The 7656-nt window shown below is 36.3% G+C and overlaps 1 pseudogene; it reads left to right on the top strand.

Moving 5' to 3' along the window:
- Positions 1–2495: 2495 nt before the first annotated feature.
- LOC138169521 (elongin-C pseudogene) lies at positions 2496–2852 on the top strand (annotated as a pseudogene).
- Positions 2853–7656: the final 4804 nt, after the last annotated feature.

The following is a 7656-nucleotide window of genomic DNA, read 5'->3' as shown; positions in this document are numbered from 1 at the left end:
TATGTATAACCTATATCAAATTGTCTATCATTTTTGGAAGATAGGAGGGAGGAACAGAGAAGAATTTGGAACTCAAAATCTTGTAAAAATGAATGCTAAAATTGTCTTGGTATGTAGTGAGGAAAAAATAAAATACTACTTAAAAAAAGAATTGATTTCATGAACTATACAGAGATAACTAAGTATTCAAGCTTAATATTGCACAGCTAATACAAATTTTTACATTCTAAAGAGATCGACAAATTATTGGAACTTAAATTCAAAAATTTAATGCAATACGCATTCATTAAGCACTGTAAGTACTAGCATTTGGATGTAGGGAATTCAAAAACAAAAAGGAAATAATTCACAGTTTAGGGGCGGCCAGGTAGCACAGTGAGTAAGAGCACTGGCCGCAGAGTTGGGATGACCTGGGATAGAATCCGGGCTCTGATACTTAGCACCACACCCAGAAATAACTGGAAGTGTAACCTTGAGCAAGTTACTTAACCCCAATTGCTTATTTTTAAAAAAAGAAATTCACAGTTTACAGAAAGAAAACAATATGTGCACAGAGTAGTCAAGACAGAGTATATGTGAAGTAAATATAAAATAAATATGGAAACAACTGAGAAAATATGTAAAAACCTTAGTTAGGGAGTTTAATTGATTCTAGCAGAGATGATGAGGAAGAGTTTTTCATGCAGAATACACAGCCATTGCAAAGGACAGAGACAGGAGATTCTATCGATGTATAGAGAACTTAAAATAGGATGAGCCACAACTCAGTTTGACTAAAATGTTAAATGTGAGAGAAAGTAATATGAAATTAGTCTAGGAAATAGGTTGGAGATGGATTCTGAAAAACAGTTTTTATTCCAAAGTCAATGCATTCTTTAAGCTTCATTAACAGGAGAATTATATGTTCAAATTATGCTTTAGAAATATTGCTGCGTTGATAAAGTTCTGATATCTAAAATACAAGACAAATAACAGACATTCATAAGATGAAATTTTCTCAAAGACATAATTTTCAAAAACCAGTTAGAAAGGAGAAGTCTAGATGTCAGAGAAAAGTCAGGGTCTTGCCTGAGCTGTCTCCCAAACCTCTCCAAATGCCTTTAAATAATGCCTCAAACCAAATTCTAGATCAATAGAACCCAAAAAAGGATGGAGTGAAACAATTTTGCAGCCAAGATAACTTAAAATTTCTGCAGAAAATATCAGTTGCACCACAGTGAGAGTAGAAGGCAGTCCAGTGTATGCCAAGTCCCAGCAAACCAGCAGTGGGCCTTGGGGACAACAGATTCAATGGTAGCAGTGGCAGTTTGCAGACTTCTAAGCATACAGATGGTAATAGTGGAAAAAACTGATCAGAAGGAGATCACAGGGGTCTCTTTATTGGCACCAAAAGTAGGACTCTTTTGCCCATACTCCAATCTGGGTCACAGTCCTGGGCATTGGTCCCAAGGAATGTGGGAACACTAGCATACCAGAGCTATTAGCCTCAGGGGAACAGACACAATGTTCACAGTTTCAGGGGATAAGAGTGCTTGTGGTTACTCACAGATCAGAGCACAGGTAAGTAGAGTAGTAAACATGCCTCTCTTTAGATAATGCCACTTTGGAAAAAAATGAAAACTTACAGGTCCCCAGAATCACCTTGGAAAACAGCTGAACAAAAAACCTGAAGTTTTGGACAGTGCCCTCTCCACTTCAGAAGGAGCCCCACTTTAGCATAGAGCTAAAAGCCAAGAAATAGGCTTGAAAAATGAGCAAACAACTGAAAAAAATCCTAACTACAGAAAGTTACTATGGTGTCAGGGAATATGAAAACACAAACTCAGAAGAAGACAACGAAGTTAAAACACCTACATCCAAGTCCTCGAAGAAAAATGTGAATTGGTCCCAGGCTAAGGAAGAACTCAAAAAGGATTTTAAAAATCAAGCAAGAAAGGTAGAGGAAAAAATGGGAAGCAAAATGAGAGTGATGCAAGAAAATCATGGGTAAGAGTCAACATATTATTTAAAAAGCCCTCCCCCACCAAGAAAATAGTGAAGAAAAAAATACCTCAAAAAACAGACTAGTCTAAATGGTAAAAGAGTCACAAAAATTCAGTGAAATGCCTTGAAAATCAGAGTTGGCCAGATGGAAAAAGAGGTACAAAAGCTCACTGAAGAAAATAATTCCTTAAAAATTAGAATTGAGTAAGTGGAAGCTCATGACTTCATGAGACATCAAGAAACAATAAAAAGCAAAATAATTAAAAATAAAAGAAAATATAAAATATCTTTTTGGAAAAATAACTGACCTAGTACCCAGACTACCTGAAAGCCATGATAAACAAAACAAAATCCTGGACATCATCTTTCAAGAAATTTTAAAGGGGGTGGGGGATGGCCCTGGGAGCAGGGGCTGTGGCAGTGAGTGGGGACTAAACTGCAGCCATTGCAGAACTCACAAGATGGTGTTTTGTTAAATTCATGTGGAAACAAAATAATTTCATAAGTAGATAATGGATGGAGAAGAGAAAACTCATTGTGGTTGTGAAGGCCCAGGTGCTATGTATGTGAAATTGGTATCTTCTGATGGTCATGAATTTATTGTAAAAAGGGAGCATGCTTACATCAGGAACAATAAAAGCCATGTTAAGTAGCCCGGGCCAGTTTGCTGAAAATGAAATGAATGACGTTAATTTTAGAGAAATTCCATCACATGTCCTATCACAAGCATGTGTGTATTTTACCTACAAGACTTCCTACACTAAGAGCTCGACAGAGATTCCTGAATTCCCAATCGCACCTGAAATTGCACTGGAATTGCTGATGCCTGTGACCTTCCTAGATTGTTAAATAAAATAAATTATAATAAACTTAACTTTTTCAGTTTTTGATACCTGTAGTTTAGTTAGTAATATTTTTTTGTATAGCATGTTGTGTGTAGGGGAGGGATGTGTGGCTGAGAACTATAAAGTTTATTGCAAAGCAGATACCTTCAGTCTTTTCTTTTGTATAGCAGAGTTGAAATTTGTTTTTGCAACTTAAATAAAATAAGGACATTTTCACTAAATGAGAAATAAATAAATGTGCCAATTAGTAGATGGCTATACTTTATCCTTTAGATGTGGTTGTAAATATTCGAACAATGATTATACTAAGTACTTAAATTGAGGCAAATACTTCAGGTTTATACTAGCTAAGTATTTTAGGGGTCTTGTTTTTTTGTTATTTTTGGACAGGTGGGGTTAACTTGAACCTACCATATTATAGCTGTGTAGTATTATTAGTTATGCAAATATTTTGTATTGTCAATTTGTGTTTATAAGTATGCCTTGGCCAAAACAGTAATTTTTAGTAACTCTTGGATACATGAAAATTGATCTTCTTTCTGTGTCTTTTGATAAATTGTAGTCATGTTAGCATATCAGGGTATCTGAATATCTGTTTTTGTCATACAACTTAAATGGCGCTATTCTTCTAAACCATTATGGAAGATTGTTAGGCATGGCTTTTGTAGTAGTGAATTTTTAAGAACTTTAGCCAAGCTGTCAATAGGCAACCACAGTACTAGATCGCTTTGGCTCTGAAAACTTAGGGATAATCATACAATATCCTTTTTGAACAATCCAAAGTACTGTACTTAATCATCTAGCTAAGAAAGCTTCCTTTGCAATTTACTTTTCACTTACTACATTAATAAATCATTATTTAAATGTATCAAAGTAAGATAATGGCAAAATTTATCAGCCCCCTACTCCCATACCCCCACTCCCTCCAAAAAAATCCTAGAATTGAACAAAAAAGCAATCAAAATGTTTATGGGACTTAATATTTGGAATTCACGGTAAGAGCCTGGCATTGAGTGCCTTAATGGTTTGTGGGTTCAGTTTTATTGATGGTCAGATGATGTCTTTTTTGTATGTAGTGGCTATATAGAAAATTAAGAAACAAAGCCTATGTATAAGAGAAGTAATGACCACACCAGTGTAATAAGGCTTTTATTTAGTGAAAATGAAGATTACTTTAGCCTTTTAGGATTATAGAGGACAAAAAAAAATCTTCATTTAGGGTATGGAGTCAAGGACATGAAGGCTGAGTTTCAGCTTCTTGTTAGTTTTAAAAATGTAAATTTAAATACTGGTGATGAGATTTTTTTTATTCACTCCACAAATTACCAAGAAAAAAAATTCATCAGTGAACCCAATCACTTTGCTCTTAATCTTGATTGCAAACAGTTGTTACATTTGTTTCAGTAAAAAAAAAAAAAACCTCTGGTTCATATACACAGTACTGAAGTACTTACTAGTGTTCGCTTATCAAGTGCAAGGATTTTTAATGCTAGATGGTGACAAAAGTAACAATTATGTACAGATATGATGATCTTATAGGTCAAGATGGTAGCAGAAACTACATTTCTAAAGAACTCTGCCCTAGTAAGTTACTTTTTTAACTCATGACTACATTTGAACACATCATAAAATACTAAAATTGATGTCCACCGTTTACTATATCTAGAATTCAGATAAGGAGAAATTATGTATTTTGAAACTGGTACAGCATGATACATGAGAAAATATTTACTAAAGAATATGAAATATTTTTGTATTACATATATAGTCTTGGCTTTATGTTCAAAAGCATTAAATTCCTCAGTTCATGGTTTTTATTTTCATAAAAGATTTTCTGCAAACAAAACCAATGTCACCAAGATCAGAAGGAAGGCAGAAAATTGTGGAAAAAAATTATAGGCAGTTTCTCAGATAAAGATTTGATATCTCAAATATGTAACAGAATTTTGCAAATCTATAAGGATATGAATCATTCCCCAGGAGATAAATGTTCAAAGAGTTTGAACAGATAGTTTTCTGATGAAGAAATGAAAATAATTTACAGTCATACAAAAATGTTCTAAATCATTATTGATTAGAGAAATGAAAATTAAACAACCTTGAGATATCATTTTACACCTATCAGACTGGCTAAAATGATAGAAGGGGAAAGCAACAAAGATGGAGGGGAAGTAGAGAAATCAGGACACTAAATTACTGTTGGTGGAAATGTGAATGGATTCAACCATTTTGGAGAGCAATCTGGAATTACATCCAAAGGGTTATTAATTTTCCTATACCATTTGATCCAGTGATGCCACTATTAGGTTTGTTCCCCAAGACAGTTACTTATAGGGAAAGGAAAATAATTCATGTGGGAATGCTCATCACTTGGGGAATGCTAAACAAGTTGTGTTACATGATAGTGATGTAATTGCTACCATGCTACAGGAAATGATGAACATAATTAAAAAGTTTTTTGCACAATGCCAATGCAACCAAGATTAGAAGGAAAGCAGAAAGCTGGGAAGCAATTTTTGCTGTCAGTGTTTCAGGTAAAGGTTTCATTACTAAAATTTATAGAGAACTGAGTCAGATTTATAAGAATACAAGTCATTGGGGTGGCTAAGTGGCACAGTGAATAAAGCACCAGCCCCAGAGTCAGGAGGACCCAAGTTCAGTTCGGGCCTCAGACACTTAACACCTACACACAAAAAAAAACTAGCTGTGTAACTTTGGGCAAGTTACTTAACCCCAATTGCCCTTCAAAAGGCAAAAAAAAAAATGCAAGTCATTCCCCAAGTGATAAATGGTCAAAGGATATGAACAGGCAGTTTTCAGAGGAAGAAATTAAAGCTATGGGGAAGGGGGGTGGAGTCAAGATGGCAGAGTAGTAAAAGGACTTCTCCGGGGCTCTGGCTCCCACCACCTCCAATTCATGTAAAAGGTGACTCTGAACAAACTTTGGAACTACCGACCCCACAAAATGACACAGAGAAACTAACATCCCGCTGAGGGCAGCCTGGCAGGCCGAAGCACTCTGGGAGTTGACCCCAACCTCTGCAAGAGCCCGAGGTTTTAACCCAAGGGGGGGCCTGACCAAACCAGCTAGAGGGAGTTCAGATCACCAGCAGCCATGGTGGTTTCCAGAATAATCAAGCCATAGATGCTAAGGACAAAGTGAGAGGTCAGTGCAGTGTGGACTTCGGGATCCAATAGTTTGGGAGTGCATCAGTCTTTATCCCCTGGAGGGAGAAGCTACTGAGGTGCTGCAGGCCCTACAGCCATCTCCACATGGCAGCTTCAGCTCCTGGCCTGCAGACTGTAGGCAGACCAAGCTACCAGTCTGAGGGGTAATTGCTCTTGCTTTAATCTTCTTGGATCTGGATTGCAGTCTATGGTGGAGGTCTGGGGCATGTGACTAGCTTGCCAGAGCATGTGAATGCTGCAGAGTAGGCACCCAACTAATACCTTCAGCAGCTAAGAATACCCCAGCATTTCGTATGAAGCTCTCCTGTCTGGTAGCAGAGTCCTACTGTGGCAAAAAGTCCAAAATTCAAGTAATTGAGTGGCAACATGAGTAAAGGGAAGCAAAGCAAACAGAGGAATACAACATTAGACTCCTATTTTGGGGACAAAAGGGATCAAACCATGGAACAGGAGGAAGACAGTGGAGTCAGAACTCCTGCACCAAAAGCTTCCAAGAAAAATACAAGCTGGTAACAGACCATAGAGGAGCTTAAAAAGGATTTTGAAAACCAAATAAGAGAAGTGGAGGAAAAACTGGGAAGAGAAATGAGAATGATACATGAAAATTATGAAATGAGCATCAACAACCTGACTGAAGAAAATAACACCTTAAAAATAGACTAACTCAGATGGCAAAAGAGGCTCAAAAAGGCAATGAGGAGAAGAATGCCTTAAAAAGCCAAATTTGCCAGATAGAAAAAAAATCTTAAAAGCTCACTGAAGAAAATCATTTCTTCAGAATGAGATTGGAGTAAATGGAAGCTAGTGGCTTTATGAGAAACCAAGATACTATTAAACAGATCCAAACAATTGAAAAAGTAGAAGGCAATGTGAAATATCTCATTGGGAAAACCATTGACCTGGAAATTAGATCCAGGAGAGATAATTTAAAAATTATTGGACTACCTGAAAGCCATGATCAAAAAAAAAAGAACCTAGAAATCATCCTTCAAGAAATTCTAAATGAAAACTGCCCTGTTGTATTAGAACCAGAGGGCAAAATGGAGGTGGAAAGAATCCATTGATCACCTCCTGAAAAAGATGCCAAAAAGAAAACTCCTAGGAATATGATAGCCCGGTTCTGGAATTCCCAGATCAAGGAGAAAATATTACAAGCAGCTGGAAAGAAACAATTTGTATATTGTGGAAACACAATCAGGATAACACAGGATCTGGCAGCTTCTACATTGAGGGATTGAAGCACTTGGAATATGATATTCTGGAGGGCAAAGGAGCTGAGATTAAACCAAGAATCACCTACCCAGCGAAATTGAGTATCATGTTTCAGGGGAAAATATGGTCCTTCAATGGAATAGAGGACTTTCAAGCATTCTTGGTGACAAAACCAGAATTGAAGAGAAAATTTGATATTCACATACAAGAAGCAAGAGAAGCATGAGAAGGTAAACAGGAAAAAGAAATTATAAGGAACTTATCAATGTTGAACTATTAACATTCCTACATAGAAAAACAATAATTGTAACTTATGAAACTTTTCTCAGTATGAGAATAATTCAAGGGAATAGAAATGTATATATGTAGATAGATAGATAGATAGATAGATAGATAGATAGATAGATAGATAGATAGATAGATAGAT

This window comes from Petaurus breviceps, unplaced genomic scaffold (genome assembly GCF_028583685.1).
Source record: "Petaurus breviceps papuanus isolate PSGF00001 unplaced genomic scaffold, PetGlider_PUasm1.0 126, whole genome shotgun sequence".
NCBI lineage: Eukaryota > Metazoa > Chordata > Mammalia > Diprotodontia > Petauridae > Petaurus > Petaurus breviceps.
The sequence above is the reverse complement of the archived record's forward strand: the minus strand, read 5'-3'. Positions and strand labels throughout refer to the sequence as shown.